This window comes from Musa acuminata, chromosome BXJ2-8 (assembly GCF_036884655.1).
Source record: "Musa acuminata AAA Group cultivar baxijiao chromosome BXJ2-8, Cavendish_Baxijiao_AAA, whole genome shotgun sequence".
NCBI lineage: Eukaryota > Viridiplantae > Streptophyta > Magnoliopsida > Zingiberales > Musaceae > Musa > Musa acuminata.
In genome coordinates, this window is record NC_088345.1 from 37470717 (window position 1) to 37495927 (window position 25211).

General features: G+C 44.8%; 5 non-coding genes and 2 pseudogenes across 5 annotated transcripts; all 7 read left to right on the forward strand.

The window, feature by feature from the left end:
* The first annotated feature begins 7504 nt into the window (after positions 1-7504).
* On the forward strand, positions 7505-7623 carry LOC135620878 (5S ribosomal RNA). Its single transcript, XR_010490107.1, has one exon. It is a non-coding gene; the product is annotated as a 5S ribosomal RNA (ribosomal RNA).
* Positions 7624-8171: 548 nt separating this feature from the next.
* LOC135620517 (5S ribosomal RNA) lies at positions 8172-8290 on the forward strand. The gene has a single exon (XR_010489760.1). It is a non-coding gene; the product is annotated as a 5S ribosomal RNA (ribosomal RNA).
* A 270-nt stretch (positions 8291-8560) lies between these two features.
* On the forward strand, positions 8561-8679 carry LOC135621055 (5S ribosomal RNA). Its single transcript, XR_010490281.1, has one exon. It is a non-coding gene; the product is annotated as a 5S ribosomal RNA (ribosomal RNA).
* Positions 8680-9020: 341 nt separating this feature from the next.
* Positions 9021-9139, forward strand: LOC135620971 (5S ribosomal RNA). Its single transcript, XR_010490199.1, has one exon. It is a non-coding gene; the product is annotated as a 5S ribosomal RNA (ribosomal RNA).
* Positions 9140-9480: 341 nt separating this feature from the next.
* On the forward strand, positions 9481-9596 carry LOC135621318 (5S ribosomal RNA; annotated as a pseudogene).
* A 341-nt stretch (positions 9597-9937) lies between these two features.
* LOC135621312 (5S ribosomal RNA) lies at positions 9938-10056 on the forward strand (annotated as a pseudogene).
* A 270-nt stretch (positions 10057-10326) lies between these two features.
* On the forward strand, positions 10327-10445 carry LOC135621202 (5S ribosomal RNA). The gene has a single exon (XR_010490427.1). It is a non-coding gene; the product is annotated as a 5S ribosomal RNA (ribosomal RNA).
* The last annotated feature ends 14766 nt before the right edge of the window (positions 10446-25211 follow it).

The following is a 25211-nucleotide window of genomic DNA, read 5'->3' on the forward strand; positions in this document are numbered from 1 at the left end:
TTTCAAAAATATATACTCATTAATCATAACTTCAAATTAAACATGATTTCATATGCTCAAAATCGAGAAATAACAATGGAAATCAACATGATACACATTATTACTTCTCAACCACATATAGCATAATTTCATAAGGTATTTTTAATCAAAATCATTTTGTTTATCATAAACATGTAATTTTCATGATTATTTTCAAAATTACTAGAATGATAAGCATGATTCCTAATTGTTTGTATTTTCATTATAAAATTATTAAACATGCAATTTTCAAGAAAATTAAATAAAAAAGAAAAATGCTTTATGAAAAGCATCATGTAATTTCAAAGTAAATTAAAGGCATTTTGATTACCTCAGCGTCGAAAGGCGTAAAGGCATAGTTTGCCACCTCACCTTTGTTGATTTTCTCATCATCTTCGGAGGAGCTCAATTCATCCCAATTTTTGTTCTTCTTCTTGCGTTCAAAGCAAGTAGTTCCGTTCTTTTTACTTTTTAATTTTTGTTTCATTTGTAGTTTAAGTTTACCATCACTTAAGCTTATGCTCGAGTGGTCTTCAAATGTTCTATGTCCCAAATCCTTCATGTTCTTTGGAAGGTGGTTCTCAAGTTCTTCACGTGCATTGCACGTCATTTCATATGTGATCAATGAACCAATTAGTTCTTCAAGTAGAAAAATATTTAAATCTTTTGTTTCTTGTAAAGCCGTTACTTTTGAATCCCACTTCTTAGAAAGAGAACGCAAAATCTTGTTCACAAGTTCATAATTCAAAAAACATTTGCCAAGAGCTCTTAAACCATTGATGACATCCGTAAAACGGGTGTACATGTCACCAATGGTTTCGCTTGGCTTCATTTGAAAGAGCTCGAAATCATGCAGTAAAATATTAACTTTCGAGTCTTTGACTCTACTAGTTCCCTCGTGCGTGATTTCAAGAGTGCGCCAAATATCGAAAGTCGTTTCGCACAAAGAAACCCGATTGAACTCAATTTTGTCCAAAGCGTAAAATAAGGCATTCATAGCCTTTGCGTTTAAAGAAAAATACTTCTTCTCCAAATCCGACCATTCGTTCATCGGTTTAGAGGGAAGTTGAAAGCCGTTTTCAATGATATTCCATAAATCCAAATTCATAGAAATCAAGAAAACTCTCATTCGAGTTTTCCAATAAGTGTAGTCCAATCCATTAAACAATGGTGGACGAAAAACCGAAAAGCCCTCTTAAAAGCTATGAAGAGCCATTTCTCTCGGGTGTAAATCCGAAATGAGAAAAACCGGGCTCTGATACCAAGTGTTAGGATTGAGAGCACTAAGAGGGGGGGGGGCGAATTAATGCAGCGGAAAACTTTCTGCGATTAAAATCGAAAGCTGCGTTCGAACGATAAAAACAACTTCTGTATGAAAGTTGATACTAAGCAAGGTTAAAGTCAAACTATGCAGGCAGTTTGCAGCTATGATGAAAACCAGAATATCGGCGCAAACTGAAATCCGACGTTCGTACGAAGAAACAGATTTACGTCTAAGTGCGGATTCGTAAATCACTTGATTAGATAAGACACAGTTTAAGCAGAAGTATAAAGGCAGTGTGCTGCTATTGTACAGCTCAAAACGTAAATGCAATCTGTAATAAGATCATCATGCGAAAAAGTAGATTTACGTCTAAACGTAGATTTACGTCTAAACGCAGATTTACGTCTAAACCTTGAAACTCGTTCGTAAAATCGTAGAGGGCAGTAAGCTATTGAAAAGTTTGCAGTAAAGGTAAAATGCTCAAGGGAAATGCAAATCGAGATTTAGAGTGGTTCGGTCAATCTTGACCTATTCCACTTTTGGCTTCCTCCACTGATGAGGTCACCGACGTCAACTAGAGACCTTCCTTCAATAGGCGAAGGCCAACCACCCTCTTACAGATTCACTCATTTTGGCGGGCTTAGGAGACAACCCTTACAGAAGTTTTCTCTCCTCTCTTTACAACTCAAAATTTGAAGAACAGAAGGAGGAGAACTAACAGTTTTGAGCTCTAAGAATCACAGAAAGACAGCAAGATTTCGAGTGTGTGTTCTGTGCTTTTAGTGCTGAATGGGTGGGGTATTTATAGGCCCCAACCCAGTTCAAATTTGGAGCTCAAATCTGTCAATTCCCGGAATTCCGGGATCAGGCGGTTGCACCTCTTGACTGGGGCGGTTGCACCGCCTGGTAGAGCTCGAAGACTGAGCCTCTGGGCGGTGCCACCTCTGTCAGGGGCGGTTGCACCTCTCTGCCAGAGCTCGAAGACCGAGCTCAGGCGGTTGCACCGCTTGACTGGAGAGGTTGCCCCTCCTGGCAGAGCTCGAAACTTGAGCTCTGGCGATGCTACCTCTTGACAGAAGAGGTTGCATCGCCCAGTCTCGCACGGAGACTGAGCCTGGGGCGGTGCCACCTCTTGGCTGGGGCGGTTGCACCGCCCAGTTTCGCTGGGAGACATAGCCTAGGCGGTGCTACCTCCTGGCTTGGGCGGTTGCACCTCCCACAGCAATCAGGGTCCGAATGGATTAATCCAAAATCATAAACATATATCAAGTGGCTTCATCATCAAAATACGAGATTCAACAAATCGGGCTATAATTTTTCTATCCATAAAATTATTAGTGCTACCCGTATTAATCAAAATAGTGACAGACTGGTGTTTAAGAGTTCCCCCAATTTTCATAGTTTGTGGATTAGAGTAGCAAGCCAATGCATGCACTGTATGTGTGACGGCTTCAACATCATCATTAATTTCCACTTCTTCATGATCGGAATCTGATACTTCTACTTCCGGTTCCTCCTCGATCGGTTCAATCATCAAAAGTCTTCCTTGTTTGCATCGATGCTCCTTACTCCACTTTTCATCGCAATGCCAGCACAAACCCTTCGCTAACCTTTCTTTGAGTTCTTCTCGGGTTAGTCTGCTAGTGTTATAGTTTCGACTTGGAGTAGATGAGGTAGGTTGCCTGCTAAGCACCTGTTTATTGGTACCTCTGTTTCGACGATATTCCACACTAATTTTTTCTTCATGTAGGCGTGCATATGAAATCGCAGCCATCATAGTGCGAGGTTGACGAGCCTTAACGTCACACCGGATCTCGGGAATAAGCCCTTCAATAAATGTACCCAGAAGTTGTCGTTCTGACCAATCTCTAGCTTGGTTGGACAATCTTTCAAATCTACTCTAATATTCCAACACTGTAGAAGTCTGACGAATTTTGGCGAGTTGGTCATCAACATTCTCATATTCGGATGGGCCAAAGCGAACAAGAAGTCCTCTTTTAAACTGCTCCCACAAAGGAATTCCATGGCAAGTTACATACCAATCATACCACTGGATTGCATCTCCATCGAGCTGGATTGAGGCCACTTCTACCTTAGATTCTTTTGGAGTTCTGTGAAAACGAAAAAAAATTTCCGCCCTAGAGATCCAACTGGTCGGATCCCCATCTTCCCATCGTGGAAATTCTACCTTGATACGTGGGTAGTGTGTGTCACCATCCTGGGGCCCTTTTCCTGTATCTCTCGATCTGTTTAGCGTAGAACTTGAGCTTCCATCTTGTTAAAACCTGCTAAAGTACTCTAACAAGCTCTTTTTGAAATCATGAAGAGTTTCTTGTAGCCGATTTTCAATTCTGGTTTCCAACGCTTCCATTTGTGCCTTCACTGAGTTATCGATAGCCATTGCGTACGATTGCAAGTCGGTAATCCCCGGTTCTTGTTTCTGATGTCTAGTCAAGGGCATCTGCACAGTATCCGGGCAGTAGCATCGACAGTGGCGACAGCCGGCAGCAGCAAGGGAACCCACGCGACTGTGGCACGGCTGAAACAAGGGCAGAGCAAGTGTGTCCTGTTTCGGTTAGATGCAGAGCAAGGTGTGGCGCGGTGCTCTGTTTCGGTTAGATGCAGAGCAAGGTGAAGCGGCGGCAGTTGGGAGACGAGTGGCGGTCGTCGCACGGTGGCCCACAGCGGTGATGGGATGGCTGGGCGGCAACGGCACTCAAGGGAAAGAGGAGTGCTGGAGGAGGCGCGGTTGGAAACAAGGGCAGCAGCGGTGAGTTGCCCTGTTTCAGTCGCCGTGAAGTGGAGGTGGGCAACCGGCGGCTGCGGCTGCGACCCGAGGGGGGCACGGTGGCAGAGAAGTTAGGGCAGCGTCGCCGAGAGTCTCAACGACGAAGGGGTGGTCCGTTGGCAGGGAGACGACGCTAGTGATCCTTCTCGCTCGAGCGAGACGGGAAAGCGAGGAGGAGAGGTCGCCGGCTGGGGGGCAGCGGCGGCGTTGGTCGATCGGCTGGGATACGGGCGCCGGCAATGGAAAGGAGGCAGCAAGGGAGGGCGCGGCCTGCCGGAGAGCAGGGGCGGCGGTGGGCTGGCCGCAAGCAGAGGAAGCAGGGATGCGTGGCTGCGGCTTCTTCTTCTTCTCTCTCTGCTTTCTCTCTTCCTTTCCCCTTTGTTTTTTTTTTTTTTTTAGTTATGTTGCAGCGGGAACGAGCCATGGATCGCTGCTCTGATACCAATTGATAAGACCCTAAAGTCTTATCATAAAAAGAAGAAGAAAAGGGGATGATCATTTCGAGGGGATCGACCTCCTTGATCGATTCGAGGGGATCGGCCCTCTTTGATCGGTTCGAGGGGATCGGCCTCCTAGGGTTTGTCAAAAGATAAAATAGTATTTGTCATAGATTAGCGAAAAGAAGCAGTTACATCTCTATTTATAGAGTTCCGATTTTAGCTAAACTAAACAGACTTAATAAATATGCAGAAAATAAAAGGAAAGCACAGAAAATAAAAGGAAAAATAAAAGGATCCTAACAGGGTGACCCCCTGGGAAGTCCTCGTGTTGCACTCCTTTTTGCGCCCCGAGCGGCCAAAACCTCTCCCGTCTGTTAGGATCGAGAGCACTAAGAGGGGGGGGGTGAATTAGTGCAGCGGAAATCTTACAATGATTAAAAACCAAAAGCTGCGTTCGTTCAAAAACTGTTATGATGCAAAAGCAAATTCTCAGTTTGTATCTAAGTGCAGTTTGCGTCTAAGCGCAGATTGCGTCTAAGCGCAGTTTTGCGTCTAAGCGCAGTTTACGTCTAAACTCATATTTACGTCTAAACACTGTTTTACGTCTAAACGCAGATTTACGTCTAAACGCAGATTTATGTCTAAACTCAGATTTACGTCTAAACGCTGTTTTACGTCTAAACGCAGATTTACATCTAAACGCAGATTTACGTCTAAACGCAGATTTACGTCTAAACGCAGATTTACGTCTAAATGCAGTTTTACGTCTAAACGCAGATTTACGTCTAAACTCAAAAACTTGTTTGTATACTCGCAGAAGGCAGTATGCAGTTGGAATCAAGACGTAAATGTGAACTGAGATCTGATGATTGAGCGAGGAAAGCCAATTTACGTCTGAATGCAGTTTTACGTCTAAATGCTGAAACTCGTTCGTAAAATCGTAGAGGACAGATTGCAGTTATCAATAGGATTAAAGTGTAAGTGTAAACTGCAAAGAAGCTCGTTCGTAAAAGCACGGAAAACAGTTCTGCAGAATCAAACGTAAACGTAAACTGTAATGTATGAAAATACGAATTTACGTCTGAATGCAGATTCGGAAGAACAGCACTTAGAACTTGTTCGTGAAAGCGCAGAGAGCAGTAGTAATGAGGGAGGTTTGCAGTAATGATAAAGTGCTCGAAAATAAACGCAAACCAGAGATTTAGAGTGGTTCGGTCAGCCTTGACCTACTCCACTTTTGGCTTCCTCCACCGATGAGGTTGCCGACGTCAACTAGGTGCCTTCCTTCAATGGGCGAAGGCCAAACTTCCCTCTTACAATTTCTCTCCTTTTGACAGGCTTAGGAGACAACCTTTACAGACCTTTCTCTCCTCACTTTACAATTGAAAACTTGAAGAACAGAAGGAGGAGACTTAAAGGCTTTACAACACTTTTGAGCTTCTAGAATCACAGAAAAGATCAAGATTTCGGTATAGGTCTATATCTTTTCAGTGCTGAATGGGTGGGGTATTTATAGGCCCCAACCCAATTCAAAATTCGAGCTCAAAATGATCAAATCGATCAAATCCCAGAATTCTGGGATCAGGCGGTTGCACCTCTTGACTGGAGAGGTGGCACCGCCTGGCAGAGCTCGAAGACTGAGCTCAGGCGATTGCTCCTCTCTGCCAGAGCTCGAAGACTGAGCTCGATGGTTGCATCACCTGGCAGAGCTCGAAGACTGAGCTTGGTGGTTGCATCACCTGGCAGAGCTCGAAATCTGAGCTCGGTGGTTGCATCACCTGGCAGAGCTCGAAACTGAGCTCAGGCTGATGCACCTCTCTGCCAGAGCTCGAAGACTGAGCTTGGTGAATGCATCACCTGGCAGAGCTCGAGACTGAGCTCAGGCTGATGCACCTCTCTGCCAGAGCTCGAAGACTGAGCTCGGTGGTTGCATCGCCTGGCAGAGCTCGAAACTTGAGCTCTGGCGGTGCAACCTCTTGGCTGGGGCGGTTGCACCTCCCAGCCTCGCACCCCTGGCGGTTGCACCTCCTGGCTGGGGCGGTTGCACCGCCCAACCTCACAGCCCTGGCGGTTGCACCTCCAGGCTAGGGCGGTTGCACCGCCCAACCTCACAGCCCTGGCGGTTGCACCTCCAGGCTGGGGCGGTTGCACCGCCTGGTGCAATCAGGGTCCGAATGGTTCACTCCATTCGGCCCAATTTGAATCTTTTCAGGGGCCCAATTGCCCCAAGATTAAGCTAATGGGATCACCTCCCATTTTCATGCTTAATCATCATGCTAACTACGATTAACTCTAAGACAACTTCTGCAGCTTTGCTCCAATGCGTCAATCGCTTCTTCCGGCGAGTTTCCGGCCAACTTCCGTCGATCAACCGATAACTCTCGGTGATCCTTCTGCGGACATCCGGCATACTCCTGGACTTTGCGACGATCCACTTGGCGAGTTCCGACGAGCTTCGCTTGGCAAGCTTCTGGACTTCTCGGATCTGTTCTCGCTGAACCTCCGACGACCGTCCGAACTTCCGTCGAACTCTCGAACTCCCAACGTGATCATGATCTTGACTCCGGCGCAACTCCTGCTGCTTGTCTTACTCTTATCGTAGTTAATCCTGCACACTTATCTCAACACATAGATTAGATAACAAATGACAATTGACTTCATCATCAAAATCCGAGATTCAACACCGTCGACCTCCGAGGCGATGGTTTTGGGCCTCGGAATTTGCCGTGACTGTTACGCAGTCAGTCTCGTGGGGCTCGGAGAGAGCTTTCCGGAATGGGGCAGCAATAGCGATTCCGAGTTCGTTCGAGAAAATCCGGATGGTTTCGGCGTGCGCTTGCCGTGTCCGGTACGCGGTCAGCCTCGTGGGCATCGGAGAGATCTGACGATGGCGATTCCGAGATCGTTCGAGAGGTTTCAGGGCGCGCAATGGGCTACGGTCGTCAATACGCCGTCCGCGACGTGCACAAAGGGGAGGGAGGACGCAAACAAAACGAGTTTGATCATACCAGCACTAAAGCATTGGATCCCATCAGAACTCCAAAGTTAAGCGTGCTTGGGCGAGAGTAGTACTAGGATGGGTGACCCCCTGGGAAGTCCTCGTGTTGCACTCCTTTTTGCGCCCCGAGCGGCCAAACGACTTACTTAACTCTCTTTTACGCTTTTCAATTCTTCCAACATTATGGCCAACAATACATATATCATTAACGTATAGTAGGAGAATAATGAAATCATCATCTAAAAATTTCTTCGTAAACATGCAATGATCAGATATGGTTCTCGGATGAGTGACCCCCTGGGAAGTCCTCGTGTTGCACTCCTTTTTGCGCCCCGAGTGGCCAAAACCTCTCTCGTCGACCCCCGAGGCGATGGTTTTGGGCCTCAAAATTTGCCGTGACCGCTACGCAATCAGTCTCGTGGGGCTCGGAGAGAGCTTTCCGGAATGGGGCCACAATAGCGATTCCGAGTTCGTTCGAGAAAGTCCCGATGGTTTCAACGTGCGCTTGCCGTGTCCGATACGTGGTCAGCCTCGTGGGCATCGGAGAGATCCGACGATGGTGATTCCGAGATCGTTCGAGAGGTTTCAGGGCGCTCAATGGGCTCCGGTCGTCGATACGCCATCTGCGACGTGCACAAAGGGGAGGGAGGACATAAACAAAACGAGTGCGATCATACCAGCACTAAAGCACCGGATCCCATTAGAACTCCGAAGTTAAGCGTGCTTGGGCAAGAGTAGTACTAGGATGGGTGACCCCCTTGGAAGTCCTTGTGTTGCACTCCTTTTTGCGCCCCGAGCGGCCAAAACCTCTCCCGTCGACCCTCGAGGCGATGGTTTTGGGCCTCGGAATTTACCGTGACCGATCGAGAATGTCCCGATGGTTTCGGTGCGCACTTGCCATGTCCGGTACGCGGTCGGCCTCGTGGGAATTAGAGAGATCCGACAATTGCAATTTCGAGATCGTTCGAGAGGTTTCGAGGCGCGCAATGGGCTCCGGTCGTCGATACGCCATCCACGACGTGCACAAAGGCGTGGGACGACGCAAACAAAACCAGTGCGATCATACCAGCACTAAAGCACCGGATCCCATCAGAACTCCAAAGTTAAGTGTGCTTGGTCGAGAGTAGTATTAGGATGGGTGACCCCCTAGGAAGTCCTCGTGTTGCACTCCTTTTTACGCCCCGAGCGACCAAAACCTCTCCCGTCAACCTCCGAGGTGATGGTTTTGGGCCTCGGAATTTACCATGACCGCTACACTGTCAGTCTCGTGGGGCTCGGAGAGAGCTTTCCGGAATGGGGCCGTAATAGCGATTCCGAGTTCGTTCGAGAATGTTCCGATGGTTTCGGCACGTGCTTGTCGTGTCTAGTACGCGGTAGGGCTCGTGGGCATCGGAGAGATCCGACAATGGTGATTCCGATATCGTTCGAGAGGTTTCGGGGCGCGCAATGGGCTCCGGACGTAGATACACCGTCCGCGACATGCACAAAGGCGAGGGACGACACACACAAAACGAGTGCGATCATACCAGCACTAAAGCACCAGATCCCATCAGAACTCCAAAGTTAAGCGTGCTTGGGTGAGAGTAGTACTAGAATGGGTGACCCCCTGGGAAGTTCTCATGTTGGACTCCTTTTTGCGCCCCGAGCAGTCAAAACCTCTCCCATCGATCTCCGAGACGATGGTTTTGGGCCTCGGAATTTGCCGTGACTGCTACGATGTCAGTCTCATGGGGCTCGGAGAGAGCTTTCCAAAATGGGGCCACAATAGCGATTCTGAGTTCGTTCGAGAATGTCCTGATGGTTTCATCGCACGCTTGCCGTGTCTAGTACGCGGTCGGCCTCGTGGGCATCTGAGAGATCCGATAATGGCGATTTGGAGATCATTCGAGAGATTTCGGGGCGTGCAATGGGCTCCGGTCGTCGATACGTCGTCCGCGATGTGCACAAAGGTGAGGGACGACGCACACAAAATAAGTGCGATCATACCAGCACTAATACTAATCCTATTAGAACTCCGAAGTTAAGCGTGCATGGGCGAGAGTTGTACAAGGATGGGTGACCCCTTGGGAAGTCCTCGTGTTGCACTCCTTTTTGCGCCCCGATCGGCCAAAACCTCTCCCGTCGACCTCCAAGGCGATGGTTTTGGGCCTCGGAATTTGCCGTGACCGCTACGCTATCAGTCTCGTAGGGCTCGGAGAGAGTTTTCCGGAATGGGGCCGCAATAGCAATTCCGAGTTCGTTTGAGAATGTCTCGATGGTTTCGACGTGCGATTGCTGTGTCCGATACGCAGTCAGCCTCGTGGGCATCGGAGAGATCCGACAATGGCGATTCCGAGATCGTTCGAGAGTTTTCGAGGTGCGCAATGGGCTCCGATCTTTGATACGCCGTCCGCAACGTGCACAAAGGCGAGGGACGACGTACACAAAACAAGTACGATCATACCAGCACTAAAGCACCAGATCCTATCAAAACTCCAAAGTTAAGCGTGGTTGGATGAGAGTAGTACTAGGATGGGTGACCCCCTTGGAAGTCCTCGTGTTGCACTCCTTTTTGCTCCCCGAGCGGCCAAAACCTCTCCCGTCGACCTCCGAGGCGATGGTTTTTGGCCTCGGAATTTGCCGTGACCGCTCGAGAATGTCCCGATGGTTTCGGCGTGCGCTTGCCGTGTCCGATACGTGGTCGGCCTCATGGGCATCTGAGAGATCCGACAATGGTGATTCCGAGATTGTTTGAGAGGTTTCGAGTCACGCAATGGGCTCTGGTCGTTGATACACCGTCCGCGATATGCGCAAAGGCGAGGGACGATGCACACAAAACTAGTGCGATCATACCAGCACTAAAGCATCGGATCCCATCAGAACTCCGAAGTTAAGCGTGCTTGGGCAAGAGTAGTACTAGGATTAGTGACCCCTTGGGAAGTCCTCGTGTTGCACACCTTTTTGCGCCCCGAGCGGCCAAAACCTCTCCCGTCGACCTCTGAGGCGATGGTTTTGGGCCTCGGAATTTGCCGTGACCGCTATGCTATCAGTCTCGTGGGGCTCGAAGAGAGCTTTCCGGAATGGGGCCGCAATAGCGATTCCGAGTTCGTTTGAGAATGTCCCGATGGTTTCGGCGCGCACTTGCCATGTCTGGTACACGGTCGGCCTCGTGGGCATCAGAGAGATCTGACAATGGTGATTCCGAGATCGTTCGAGAGGTTTCGGGGTGCACAATGGGCTCCAGTCGTCGATACGCCGTCCGCGACGTGCACAAAGGCAAGGGATGACGCACACAAAACGAGTGCAATCATACCAGCACTAAAGCACTGAATCCCATTAGAACTCCGAAGTTAAGCGTGCTTGGGTGAGAGTACCACTGTCTAAGGGCCTGTTTGAGTCCATATAAGCTTTTTCTAAGCTTATACACCAGATTTTATTTTCTCTTGACTTTGAAACCTTTTGGTTGCTCCATGTAAATTTCTTCTTCGAAGTCACCATGAAGAAATATTGTTTTCACATCAAGTTGCTCAACTTCTAAATTCAAATGGGCAGCCAAACTAAGAATAAGAGAAAATATTTTTCAAAGTTAATACCTTTCTTCTGATTGAATCCTTTCACAATTAGTCGTAACTTGTATCTTTGTTGTGAGCTATTATTTTCAGTCTTCAATTTGTAAACTCATTTATTCTTGAGAGCTTTCTTCTCTTTAGGTAACTTTCCAAGTCATAGGTGTGGTTCTCATGTAAGGATCATATCTCTTCTTGCATGGCTTTAACCTACTCATTCTTATGCTCATGTAGAATAGCTTCTTGGTAAGTTTTTGGCTCTCCCCCGTCAGTAAGCATAACATACTCATATGGAGGATATTTGGTAGATGGTTGTCGCTCTCTAATGGATCTTCTTAATGTAATCTCAACTAGTAGTGGAAGTGCTTGTTCAATTGGTTTAGCATCATAATTGTAAGAGTATCATCACTTACATTCTCACCACAATCTTCTTGTTCATCTCCCCCATAATCATCATAAATTATAGGTGAAGGAACTAGACCCAAACTCTAAGGAATATAAATAGAGGTTTTTGGCTTCTTAACATTATCACCATCATTAAACAATTGGTCTTCAAGAAATACATCTTTACTTCTAATAATCTTCTTATTCACTAGATCTCATAATATGTACCCAAACTCTTCAAGACTATATCACCAGAAGATACATGCTTTTGCTTTATTATCAAGCTTGGACCTTTCTGTTGGGAAATCATGGGGGCGACATCACATGTGCAGCGGAAGAACAAGAAAACAAAATCCCTGATTCCCAAAAAGATGTTCGTCGTCGTGCGAAGATTGGTGCGCAAAATTCGCGAAACTTAAAACTGCGTATAAAGTAGATTGTGTTACCTAGGGAGATCGTATATCCCTGTTTCCTTACAGATCCTTAGGAGAGGGTGAAGGAGGTCAAGCATCCTCCTCTCTAACGGTGATCCACACAGTAGGGTTGCGACGACGCTCCTCAAAACTCCAGGCCTGCTCTAAGGTGGAGAGGGAGAGGAGAATAGGAAAGGCAAGCAAAGACTCTAGCCTATGAGGCTCTGAATCCCTCCTATTTATAGAGGTCCCTTGTCAAACCCTAATGGGTCTTCCCCTAGTGGGTATTGGATATGCATCCAATAAGACAAAGGGCTCCGTCGGATATCTCATATCAGAACCTCTACTCATCGCAATACCTACCATATGTGTGTGACCCTCTAGGCCCAATATCGAGCTGGCCGTGAGTCATACCCGTCAGAACTCCTTCTAACTCAGTGAATTATTATCTCTGTAATAATTCACTCGACTCATCGACTACGGACGTACTAGGCCACTACGCCGTAGTCCCTAGACGATACAGGGGAATCCAATCCATTGGACCTGTCTATCCTCAGTTACCGTGTACCTATAGTCCCTCATCCATCTAATATCCCAGAGACCGTATATCGAGCATGGTGCTGTCAGACCCATACGGTTTCTACTCGAGTCTCGTTCTAATCGGATTCTCCCGGAGAACTCTTTCTCTCTCAACCCGAATAACCCTGGCTAGGGATTTGTCTGAGCAAGAACACATGGGATATTCCTCTCATGACGTCGAGAGTGGATGATCCTCTATCGACACTCAATAGCCCTCGTAAGGTCGACTACCACTCCCAATGACTAGCTGTACTAGATCTAGGACAGCCAAACCTATAAGTCTAGTATCAAAGAGTGGAGCACTTATACAGGACATCCTTGGTGTCTCAAGTCTAAGGACCAGATACACTACTAGGACTACGGAATCGCTGTCTGACAATAAGGCATCATCAACCATCCAGCATTCCGTAAGCGGATCAATCAGTGAACTCATTCTCCAATGAGCACTTGTACTGTATCCCTAGTGTCCCTACACGAGCAGCTTTGAGACCAGCTGCATCCATCATATGGACGGGTATACAGCACACCAATCTATCCGGTTATCATGATGTCCCTCTCGAGTAACCTATGACCGGGATTATTTAGGATATGTGTTTAAAGGTGAATCGATCTCATTATCGTGATCTCATCATGATCCGATTCCCATTGCACAAATCCAAGGACATCACAATATATATATGCACATATGCAATAGTTATAAAGTTATATACGCCAAAATATAATAAGCAAAAAGATTCTGTATCAAGTCACACGTGCCATCACTCACGTGATTGGCTTACTGGGCACCTATGACTAGCAATCTCCCACTTGACCTAAAGCCAATCACTTATGTGTCTGATCCCCATCAGACCCCTGTGACGCTCAAAGACAATCTGAGACAACAGCTTTGTCAGTGGATCTGCAATGTTATCTTCAAGATGGAACTCTTTCCACTGCTACATCTCCTCGGGCTACGATCTCTCTGATAAGGTGGAACCTCCTCAGAACATGCTTAGATTTCTGATGAGACCTAGGTTCCTTTGCTTGAGCAATCGCCCCGTTATTGTCGCAATATAAGGAGATCGGCTCCTCGCTACCCGGCACGACTCCCAAATCTGTAATGAACTTCTTCAACCAGACTCCCTCCTTTGCTGCATCTGATGCAGCAATGTACTCCGACTCTGTGGTCGAGTCAGCAGTGGTATCTTGCTTGGAACTCTTCCAGCACACTGCTCCTCCATTCAAGGTGTACACATACCCTGAATTCGACTTGCTATCATCGACATCAGACTAAAAACTTGAGTCAGTGTAGCCTTCAACCTTAAGGCTATTACCTCCATATACTAGTAAAAGATCCTTAGTCCATCTCAAGTACTTAAGGATACACTTTACTGCTTTCCAGTGCTCTAAGCCTGGATCCGCCTGATACCTGCTCGTGACACTCAGAGCATGCGCTATATCAGGCCTAGTACATAGCATGGCATACATGATAGACCCTATTGCTGAGGCATAAGGTATCATATTCATGTTTGCCCTTTCTTCTGGAGTCTTTGGGGACATACTCGTAGAAAGCGATATCCCATGTCTCATCGGTATGAGACCTCTCTTGGAATTTTCCATGACAAACCTTTTGACAATGGTTTCTATGTACTTGGACTGGGATAAGCTAAGCATCCTTTTGGATCTATCTCTATAGATTCTAATCCCCAAGATATAGGATGCTTCCCCTAAGTCCTTCATGGAGAAGTGTCTAGATAACCAAGCCTTTACTGTGGATAGCATTCCTACGTCATTCCCAATGATGAGGATGTCATCCACATATAACACCAAAAAGGTGATAGCGCTCCCACTTACCTTCCTGTACACACAAGGCTCATCTTCATTCTTAACGAAGTCATAAGATCTGATTGCCTCATCAAATCTTATGTTCCAACTTCGGGAAGCTTACTTTAGTCCATAAATGGATCTAAGCAACCTACACACCTTATCTGGGCAGTTCTTGGACACGAATCCCTCAGGTTGCATCATATACACCTCCTCCTCCAGGTTCCCATTGAGGAATGCGGTTTTCACATCCATCTGCCAGATCTCATAATCATAGTGTGCTGCAATTGTTGAATCTCGTATTTTGATGATGAAACTACTTGATATATGTTTATGATTTAATCTGCGTTTTGAGTGACGCAGGATGCTTCGATCAGGATGAGACAATTAAAGCAGGAAAATCATATTGTGCCGAAGGAACATGTCAGAAGATTGGACGTCGGGCCAGTGGATCGGTCGACGTATCGACAGAAGGCTTCGGGCCGTGGACTCGGGCATCGGGCCAAGAAGAGCGGGTATTGTGCCAAGGATATCGGAGTTGCGGAGTCAACTGGCCGATTGGGCAATAGGCTGCACGAGAGGACGATGCGCCGAAGAATCGGACGAAGCGTCGAGGGACCAATGACATGTCGGACAACTTGGTTAATTGCTTAGGATTAATTGTCTCGATTGAAGTTTTGTTTTAAGTGTGCAGGATTAACTACGATGAGAGTAAGACAAGCAGCAGGAGTTGCGCCGGAGTCAAGATCATGATCACGTTGGGAGTTCGAGAGTTCGACGGAAGTTCGGACGGTCGTCGGAGGTTCAGAGAGAACAGATCCGAGAAGTCCAGAAGCTTGCCAAGCGAAGCTCGTCGGAACTCGCCAAGTGGATCGTCGCAAAGTCCAGGAGTATGCCGGATGTCCGCAGAAGGATCACCGAGGGTTATCGGTTGATCGACGGAAGTTGGCAGGAAACTCGCCGGAAGAAGCGATTGACGCATCGGAGCAAAGCTGCAGAAGTTGTCTTAGAGTTAATCGTAGTTAGCATGATGATTAAGCATGAAAATGGGAGGTGATCCCATTAGCTTAATCTTGGGGCAATTGGGCCCCTGAAAAGATTCAAAGTGGGCCGAATGGAGTGAACCATTCGGACCCTGATTGCACCAGGAGGTGCAACCGCCCCAGCCAGGAGGTGCAACCACCTGGGCTGTGGGGTTGGGAGGTGCAACCGCCCCAGCCAGGAGGTGCAACCGCCTGGGCTGTGGGGTTGGGAGGTGCAACCGCCCCAGCCAGGAGGTGCAACCGCCTGGGCTGTGGGGTTGGGAGGTGCAACCGCCCCAGCCAAGAGGTGCAACCGCCAGGGCTGCGAGGCTGGGAGGTGCAACCGCCCCAGCCAAGAGGTTGCACCGCCAGAGCTCAAGTTCCGAGCTCTGCCAGGCGATGCAACCACCAAGCTCAGTCTTCGAGCTCTGGCAGATAGGTGCATCAGCCTGAGCTCAGTCTCGAGCTCTGCCAGGTGATGCATTCACCAAGCTCAGTCTTCGAGCTCTGGCAGAGAGGTGCATCAGCCTGAGCTCAGTTTCGAGCTCTGCCAGGTGATGCAACCACCGAGCTCAGATTTCGAGCTCTGCCAGGTGATGCAACCACCAAGCTCAGTCTTCGAGCTCTGCCAGGTGATGCAACCATCGAGCTCAGTCTTCGAGCTCTGGCAGAGAGAAGCAATCGGCAGAGCTCAGTCTTCGAGCTCTGCCAGGCGGTGCCACCTCTCCAGTCGAGAGGTGCAACCGCCTGATCCCAGAATTCTGGGATTTGATCGATTTGATCGTTTTGAGCTCGAATTTTGAATTGGGTTGAGGCCTATAAATACCCCACCCATTCAGCACTGAAAAGATACAGACCTACACCGAAATCTTGATCTTTTCTGTGATTCTAAGAGCTCAAAAGTGTTGTAAATCCTTTAAGTCTCCTCCTTCTGTTCTTCAAGTTTTCAGTTGTAAAGTGAGGAGAGAAAGGTTTGTAAAGGTCGTCTCCTGAGCCTGTCAAAAGGAGAGAAATTGTAAAAGGGCAGTTTGGCCTTCGCCCATTGAAGGAAGGCACCTAGTTGACGTCGGCAACCTCATCGGTGGAGGAAGCCAAAAGTGGAGTAGGTCAAGGCTGACCGAACCACTCTAAATCTCTGGTTTGCGTTTATTTTCGAGCACTTTATCATTACTTCAAACCTCCCTCATCACTACTGCTCTCTGCGCTTTCACGAACAAGTTCTAAGTGTTGTTCCTCCAAATCTGCATTCAGACGTAAATTCGTATTTTCATACATTACAGTTTACGTTTACGTTTGATTCTGCAGAACTGTTTTCCGTGCTTTTACGAACGAGCTTCTTTGCAGTTTACGCTTACATTTTAATCCTATTAATAACTGCAATCTGTCCTCTACGATTTTACGAACGAGTTTCAACATTTAGACGTAAAACTGCATTCAGACGTAAATCGGCTTTCCTCGCTCAATCATCAGATTTCAGTTCACGTTTACGTCTTGATTTCAACTGCATACTGCCTTCTACGAGTATACAAACGAGTTTCAAAGTTTAGACGTAAATCTGCGTCTAGACGTAAAACTGCGTTTAGACGTAAATCTGCGTTTAGACGTAAAACTGCGTTTAGACGTAAAACTGCGTTTAGACGTAAATCTGCGTTTAGACGTAAAACTGCGTTTAGACGTAAATTTGCGTTTAGACGTAAATCTGCGTTTAGACGTAAATCTGAGTTTAGACGCAAAACTGCGCTTAGACGCAAAACTGCGCTTAGACGCAAAACTGCGCTTAAACGCAATCTGCGCTTAGACGCAAACTGCACTTAGATACAAACTGAGAATTTGCTTTTGCATCATAATAGTTTTTGAACGAACGCAGCTTTTGGTTTTTAAATTATTGTAAGATTTCCGCTGCACTAATTCACCCCCCCCCCCCCTCTTAGTGCTCTCGATCCTAACAATTGGTATCAGAGCGGGGTATTTCTCATTTCGGATTTACACCCGAGAGAAATGACTTTTCAAGAGGGCTGTTCGGTCTTTCGTCCACCGTTCTTTAACGGATTGGACTACACTTATTGGAAAACTCGAATGAGAGTTTTCTTAATTTCTCTAAATCTGGATTTATGGAATATCATTGAAAACGGTTTTCAACTTCCCTCCAAACCGATGAACGAATGGTCGGTTTTGGAGAAGAAGAATTTTTCTTTAAACGCAAAGGCTATGAATGCCTTATTTTGCGCATTGGACAAAAATGAGTTCAATCGGATTTCTACGTGTGAAACGGCTTTCGATATTTGGCGCACTCTTGAAATCACGCACGAGGGAACTAGTAGAGTCAAAGACTCGAAAGTTAATATTCTACTGCTTGATTTCGAGCTTTTTCATATGAAACCAAGCGAAACCGTTGTTGACATGTACACCCGTTTTACGGATGTCGTCAATGGTTTAAAATCACTTGGTAAAAGCTTTTCAGATTTTGAACTCGTTAACAAAGTTTTGCGCTCACTTTCTAAAACTTGGGATTCAAAAGTAACTGCTATTCAAGAATCGAAAAACTTGAACCATTTTCCACTTGAAGAACTAATTGGTTCATTGATCACATATGAAATGACGTGCAATGCACGTGAAGAACTTGAGAACCACCTTCCAAAGAACAGGAAGGATTTGGAACTCTGGACAAATGAATGCCACTTGAGCGATGACTCAAGTGACGAGGACAATGATGAACAAACCAACCTTCCAAAGAACAGGAAGGATTTGGGACATAGAACATTTGAAGACCACTCGAGCATAAGCTCAAGTGATGGTGAACTTAAAATGAAACGAAAATTAAAAAGCAAAAAGAATGGAACTACTTGCTTTAAACGCAAGAAGAAGAACAAAAATTGGGATGAATCGAGCTCCTCCGAAGAAGAGAAAGTCAACAAAAGCAAGGCGGCAAACTACGCCTTAACAGCCTACAATGATGAGGTAATCGAAATCCCCCTAATTTACTTCGAAATTACATGATGCATTTCATGATGCATTTTTCTTTTTCTTTAAATTTTCTTGAAAATTATATTTTTAATAATTTAATAATGAAAATGCAAAAATATGATCATGCTTGTAATCTTGAAAATGATAATGAAAATTGCATGTCTCATGTTAATGCAAGATAGAAATCTAATGATTTTACACCTAGTGAGATTAATCTTATTTATGTGCTTGAGAAGCAAGAATGTATATTTTGATGATTTTCATATTGCTTTTCAATGACGATACATGGCTTTTGTCTGGAAGGCTTGATATTTTTCATTGTCTTTATTTATTAAATATAATGTATGGTTTTGACATAAAAATAAAGATTTGAGCATGCTATTATAAAGTCAATCATAAATTAAAACTAAAGAAGTTTTAGGCATTTATAAGAATCATTCAAAATTATGTTCAATGAAACCTTGCTTAATGTTGCAATGAAAATATTAAAGTTATACTTGATGATTTCAGATTTGACAAATGCTACACTTTAAATATGAATCATTCTTCAATCAGATTAAATGCTTCAATCATTTTCTATCTCTAAGAGTTCTCGATTTTGGTGAAATACAAGTGATAAATTCATTTATAATATCTTGTAAATCACTTGAATTATGAATGAGTTTTTCTTTTTTATGATGTGTTAAAAGAATCACTTAAAAAGAAAATATTTTTCCCATTTTATCGAGATTAATGATTTCATGATATTATGTGAATCTCGAAACTGATTTTGATGAAATAGTAATAACGTTATTCATGTTATGAATCTTAAAAATGATAATATGCTTCATGTGATAATATGAATACATGAAACACTTATGATATTCTGTGTATTCATAAAATATTTATCTCATCATCCAATAACTCTTCTTGATATTCCTTATGAGATGAAATGAAATAATGCATGAAATACAAATGAGGAGTTAATGATCATGCATAATAGGATGTAATGAATTCTAGATACCATTGTTTGAATATCTATGATCATGCTGCCAAAATGATATATCATGAATGCTTGAATATCATGTTTAATATGCTCATGATGATAATTGATTTTTCAGTATCATGCATAAATCTTTTGAAATGTAATGTTAATGAATTTGTGCATTGAAACTATAATGATGCACAAATAAGAATGATTACTTACCTTTGTCATGATTTAGAAATTGATGTAAAGGGTTTTTCCCTTGTTGACAATGACAAAGGGGGAGATAGCTAGCTTGTACAAGTCAAGAAGATGAAAAAACTTGATTGCTAGCTTGCCTATCTCAAGAGGCAAAAATGCTAACTTGCACATCTAGCAAAACTTGACAAATTTGCATATATCAAGAAGCAAGAGTTGCTTTCTTGAACATCTCAAAATTGCTAGCTTGCGGGCCTTAAAATGTACAAATTTTCTGCTAGCTTGTATATGGTAAACCTGCTATCATACTATCATGATGATGAGTATGTCTTATCTTTATGATTGAATCACTTGACTGGCATAATGATTTTACACAATTACATGTTGAAAATTATGTGCTTGAATACAAAACTTCCATGATAACAAGCATGCTTTACCTTCATGATTGTAATTGAATATCTATAGCAAAACCTTGTTCGAATGGAAGAAAGACTCAAATTTCATTTTCGGATTCTCTTGAGTCTAACATATCAAGTTCACTCTCTTCCAAACTTAACAAGCATATGCCATATCAAGTTTAGTTCATATCATTGATTTTTGACATATGTAATTGACTAGCAAATACATCTCTCATACACACATCATGTGAAAAATATTTTTTGAGAAATGGATTTGATGAATATGGATGAAAGTGTTTTTACTTGCAAGGATTTATTTCACATACATAACAACAAGCACTTATGCTTAAAATTTGCTTATATCGTTCTCCGTTTTGTTGATGACAAAGGGGGAGAAATATATGAATTGATGCTATGAACACTGATGTTAGGCTTGCATCATCAAGAGATATATGAATTGATATGATTGCCATATTTGCAATGCTTGCATCATTAAGAGATATATGAATTGATGCTATGATTGCCAAACTTGTATTATGCCATGTTTTCATCATGCGTTAAGATATCAAGAACTTGTATCGTAATTTTACGCGTTGATATCCTACCATGTGATGAAATGCTATAATTGATAAACACTTGAAATGTTTGCATTATGATATCAAAAGCCTACATCGCAATTTTTCATGTTGGTATTTGATATTAGCAAACTTGCATGATGATAAAACTTGATATTATGATTTTCATGCAATGAGTTGAACCAATATCACACACACTTGATTGTAGTACTTCTCCTTTTTGTTGATGACAAAGGGGGAGAAGTATGTTGATGACATGACATGTGATGCATAAGTTTATGCATAAGTTCATGTTGACGTGTTGCAAGTATTCATGATGAATATTGCAATGACTTGAATTCAGTTTGAATTCAAGGTTCTATCAATATGGCATATTGATAGGGGGAGTTTGTTTAAACTCCGGGAGTTAAGTTTAACTCCGTCATCAAGTGGTTGTCATCATCAAAAAGGGGGAGATTGTTGAATCTCGTATTTTGATGATGAAACTACTTGATATATGTTTATGATTTAATCTGCGTTTTGAGTGACGCAGGATGCTTCGATCAGGATGAGACAATTAAAGCAGGAAAATCATATTGTGCCGAAGGAACATGTCAGAAGATTGGACGTCGGGCCAGTGGATCGGTCGACGTATCGACAGAAGGCTTCGGGCCGTGGACTCGGGCATCGGGCCAAGAAGAGCGGGTATTGTGCCAAGGATATCGGAGTTGCGGAGTCAACTGGCCGATTGGGCAATAGGCTGCACGAGAGGACGATGCGCCGAAGAATCGGACGAAGCGTCGAGGGACCAATGACATGTCGGACAACTTGGTTAATTGCTTAGGATTAATTGTCTCGATTGAAGTTTTGTTTTAAGTGTGCAGGATTAACTACGATGAGAGTAAGACAAGCAGCAGGAGTTGCGCCGGAGTCAAGATCATGATCACGTTGGGAGTTCGAGAGTTCGACGGAAGTTCGGACGGTCGTCGGAGGTTCAGAGAGAACAGATCCGAGAAGTCCAGAAGCTTGCCAAGCGAAGCTCGTCGGAACTCGCCAAGTGGATCGTCGCAAAGTCCAGGAGTATGCCGGATGTCCGCAGAAGGATCACCGAGGGTTATCGGTTGATCGACGGAAGTTGGCAGGAAACTCGCCGGAAGAAGCGATTGACGCATCGGAGCAAAGCTGCAGAAGTTGTCTTAGAGTTAATCGTAGTTAGCATGATGATTAAGCATGAAAATGGGAGGTGATCCCATTAGCTTAATCTTGGGGCAATTGGGCCCCTGAAAAGATTCAAAGTGGGCCGAATGGAGTGAACCATTCGGACCCTGATTGCACCAGGAGGTGCAACCGCCCCAGCCAGGAGGTGCAACCGCCTGGGCTGTGGGGTTGGGAGGTGCAACCGCCCCAGCCAGGAGGTGCAACCGCCTGGGCTGTGGGGTTGGGAGGTGCAACCGCCCCAGCCAGGAGGTGCAACCGCCAGGGCTGCGAGGCTGGGAGGTGCAACCGCCCCAGCCAAGAGGTTGCACCGCCAGAGCTCAAGTTCCGAGCTCTGCCAGGCGATGCAACCACCAAGCTCAGTCTTCGAGCTCTGGCAGATAGGTGCATCAGCCTGAGCTCAGTCTCGAGCTCTGCCAGGTGATGCATTCACCAAGCTCAGTCTTCGAGCTCTGGCAGAGAGGTGCATCAGCCTGAGCTCAGTTTCGAGCTCTGCCAGGTGATGCAACCACCGAGCTCAGATTTCGAGCTCTGCCAGGTGATGCAACCACCAAGCTCAGTCTTCGAGCTCTGCCAGGTGATGCAACCATCGAGCTCAGTCTTCGAGCTCTGCCAGGCGGTGCCACCTCTCCAGTCGAGAGGTGCAACCGCCTGATCCCAGAATTCTGGGATTTGATCGATTTGATCGTTTTGAGCTCGAATTTTGAATTGGGTTGAGGCCTATAAATACCCCACCCATTCAGCACTGAAAAGATACAGACCTACACCGAAATCTTGATCTTTTCTGTGATTCTAAGAGCTCAAAAGTGTTGTAAATCCTTTAAGTCTCCTCCTTCTGTTCTTCAAGTTTTCAGTTGTAAAGTGAGGAGAGAAAGGTCTGTAAAGGTTGTCTCCTGAGCCTGTCAAAAGGAGAGAAATTGTAAAAGGGCAGTTTGGCCTTCGCCCATTGAAGGAAGGCACCTAGTTGACGTCGGCAACCTCATCGGTGGAGGAAGCCAAAAGTGGAGTAGGTCAAGGCTGACCGAACCACTCTAAATCTCTGGTTTGCGTTTATTTTCGAGCACTTTATCATTACTGCAAACCTCCCTCATCACTACTGCTCTCTGCGCTTTCACGAACAAGTTCTAAGTGCTGTTCCTCCAAATCTGCATTCAGACGTAAATTCGTATTTTCATACATTACAGTTTACGTTTACGTTTGATTCTGCAGAACTGTTTTCCGTGCTTTTACGAACGAGCTTCTTTGCAGTTTACGCTTACATTTTAATCCTATTAATAACTGCAATCTGTCCTCTACGATTTTACGAACGAGTTTCAACATTTAGACGTAAAACTGCATTCAGACGTAAATCGGCTTTCCTCGCTCAATCATCAGATTTCAGTTCACGTTTACGTCTTGATTTCAACTGCATACTGCCTTCTGCGAGTATACAAACGAGTTTCAAAGTTTAGACGTAAATCTGCGTCTAGACGTAAAACTGCGTTTAGACGTAAATCTGCGTTTAGACGTAAAACTGCGTTTAGACGTAAAACTGCGTTTAGACGTAAATCTGCGTTTAGACGTAAAACTGCGTTTAGACGTAAATTTGCGTTTAGACGTAAATCTGAGTTTAGACGCAAAACTGCGCTTAGACGCAAAACTGCGCTTAGACGCAAAACTGCGCTTAAACGCAATCTGCGCTTAGACGCAAACTGCACTTAGATACAAACTGAGAATTTGCTTTTGCATCATAATAGTTTTTGAACGAACGCAGCTTTTGGTTTTTAAATTATTGTAAGATTTCCGCTGCACTAATTCACCCCCCCCCCTCTTAGTGCTCTCGATCCTAACAGCAATAGCCAATAGAATTCTGATGGATTTTAGCATTGCTACGGGTGAGAAGGTTTCGTCGTAATCAACACCTTGCCTTTGACGATACCCCTTAGCCACCAGCCTTGCTTTATAAGTCTCTACCTTTCCATCTACTCCGATCTTTTTCTTAAAGATCCACTTGCAACCGATGGGTACAATACCTTCGGGCACATCAACTAGGTTCCAAACCTTATTGGAGTACATAGAATCCATCTCAGAATTCATGGCTTCTTGCCACTTCCCGGAGTCTATACTCATAATAGCCTCCTCGTAGGTCTGAAGATCAATATCCTCAACATCCTCTCCTCTAATATGTCCCACATATCTCTCAGGAGGATGAGATACTCTATCAGACCTACGTAAAATTAAAAATTATGTATTAGGTACCTGAACAGACTCGGGCTGTAGAGTGGTGCTTGAGCTTGGTTCTCCAACTTCGCTCAACTCTATCATTCTCCCACTGTCTCCGCCAAGAATGTGTTCCTTCTCAAGGAACACTACTCTCTTAGCTACAAAGACCTTTTGGTCCTCGAGATGATAGAAATAATACCCACAAGTTTCCTTGGGGTATCCCACAAATTTGCATCGCTCTGTCCTTGATTCTAACTTATCGGGGTTATGTCTTTTAACATAGGCAGGGCAGCCCCAAATCTTAACAACCTTAAGATCAGGCTTCTTTCCTTTCCATATCTCATATGGTGTAGACACTACCGACTTAGTTGGAACTTTGTTCAAAAGGTAAGCTGCGGTTTCTAGGGCATATCCCCAGAATGAGATGGGTAGGTCAGCGAAACTCATCATGGACCGTACCATATCTAATAACGTACGATTTCTCCTTTCAGAGACACCATTGAGCTGAGGTGTGTAAGGAGGTGTCCATTGGGATAATATCCCATGGTCCTTGAGGAACTGAGTAAACTCTGTACTTAAGTACTCACCTCCTCGATATGATCGAAGAGTTTTGATACTCTTTCCAGTTTGGTTCTCCACCTCATTCTCATACTCTCTGAATTTCTCAAAGGCCTCGGACTTGTACTTCATTAAGTACACATATCCATACCTTGAGAAATCATCAGTAAATGTAATGAAGTAGGAGTAACCTCCAATTGCATGAGTTGACATGGGTCCACATACATCACTATGTATGAGTTCCAACAACTCAGTGGCTCTCTCTCCAGTTCCACTAAATGGAGAGTTGGTCAATTTTTCACGAATGCAAGGCTCACAAGTTGCATATGACACGTAGTCGAATGGATCTAGATATCCATCATTTAGTAACTTTTGAATCCTTCTTTCATGGATGTGACCTAGCCTACAATGCCACAGGTATGCACTGTTCACCTCATCTCGTTTCCTCTTAGACACATTTACATTCATGATATGTGGAGTAGTGTCTAACATAAATAAACCATTATGCAATGTTCCTTTCGTGATGATCTTATCATCTAATAATATCGAACAACCATTGTTCTCAAAAACAAATTTATATCCACTAATTGTTAAACATGAAATGGAGATAATGTTTTTGATAATAGAAGGAACAAAATAACATGCATCTAATGCAATAAAAGCTCCACTAGGCAGATGTATGGCGACCTCGCCAACAGCTACTACAGTAACTTTTGCTCCATTACCCATCTTGAGGTCCATCTCGCTTCTCTCTAGTCTCCTAGGCCTTGCCAGAACCTGCAACGAATTGCATATATGATAAGCACTACCGGTATCCAATACCCATGTGTTATCATAAGAGTCTGACAAATGGAGACTGATCATGAATGCACCTGAAGCTTCATCAAGCTTTTGTTTCGCCCTT